Genomic DNA, 1,511 nt, shown 5'->3' with positions numbered 1-1,511 from the left:
TATTGACATGCCAAAACTAAACCAAGATGAGTTAAACCAGCTTAACAGGCCCATATCAAGCATTGAAATAGAAACAGCAATAAGAGACCTCCCAGCTAAGAAAAGTCCAGGACCAGATGGTTTTACAGCAGAATTTTACAAGGCCTTCAAAGCAGAGCTCACACCAATACTCCTCCAACTCTTCAATGAAATTGAAAGAGAAAGCTCAATACCGAACACATTCTATGAAGCCATCATAACCCTCATCCCAAAACCAGGCACGGACTCATCAAAGAAAGAGAACTATAGACCCATTTCTTTGATGAACATTGATGCAAAACTTCTCAACAAAATTTTGGCCAATCGACTTCAACAATTCATCCAAAAAATCATACACCATGATCAAACAGGATTCATTTCAGGGATGCAAAGCTGGTTCAATATATGCAAATCAATTAATATTATTCATCACATCAACAGGAGCAAGAATAAGAACCACATGGTTATCTCAATAGATGCAGAAAAAGCATTTGACAAGATCCAACACCCCTTTATGATGAAGGTTCTGGAAAAATTAGGAATCCATGGAACATTCCTCAATATAATAAAGGCTGTATATGACAAACCTACAGCCAGCATTATACTCAATGGTGAAAAACTAAAGCCATTTCCTCTTAACTCAGGAACAAGACAAGGATGCCCACTCTCTCCACTTCTCTTCAATCTAGTATTAGAATGCCTAGCTACAGCAATAAGACAAGATGCAGACATAAAGGGGATCCAAATAGGGAAAGAAGAAATAAAACTCTCCCTCTTTGCAGATGACATGATCTTGTATTTAAAGAATCCCATAGACTCCACTCCCAAATTACTCAAGCTGATTCAAAACTTTGGCAAAGTAGCAGGTTATAAAATTAACCCCCAAAATCAATGGCTTTCCTATATGCCAACAATGAGAAAAGTGTGGCTGAAATTAGGAAAGCAACTCCATTTGTAATAGCCCCACAAAAAATAAAATACCTAGGAATTAACTTAACCAAAGAAGTGAAGGACCTCTATGATGAAAACTTTAAAATCTTGAAAAAGGAAATCAACACAGAACTTAAAAAATGGCAAAACCTCCCATGCTCCTGGATTGGCAAGATTAACATCGTGAAAATGGCAATACTTCCCAAGGCTATCTACAAATTCAACGCGATACCTATCAAAATTCCACCCTCATTCTTCAAGGAAATAGAGGAGGCAATCCAAAAATTCATATGGAACAATAAAAGACCCCGAATAGCAAAAACGCTCCTCAACGGAAAGAACACTGCTGGAGGAATATCAATACCAAATTTCAAACTCTACTATAAAGCCATAGTAATCAAAACAGCTTGGTATTGGCATAAGAACAGACCTCAGGACCAATGGAATAGAATTGAAAACCCAGAAATGAACCTACAGACCTATAGCCACCTAATCTTCGATAAGGAAGCTAAAACAATAGAATGGAAGAAAGACAGCCTCTTCAGTAAATGGTGCTGGCAAAA

This window comes from Dipodomys merriami, unplaced genomic scaffold (assembly GCF_024711535.1).
Source record: "Dipodomys merriami isolate MVZ:Mamm:240054 unplaced genomic scaffold, mDipMer1.0.p SCAF_204, whole genome shotgun sequence".
In the NCBI taxonomy this organism is placed as follows: Eukaryota; Metazoa; Chordata; class Mammalia; order Rodentia; family Heteromyidae; genus Dipodomys; species Dipodomys merriami.
This window is presented reverse-complemented; position numbering follows the sequence as displayed.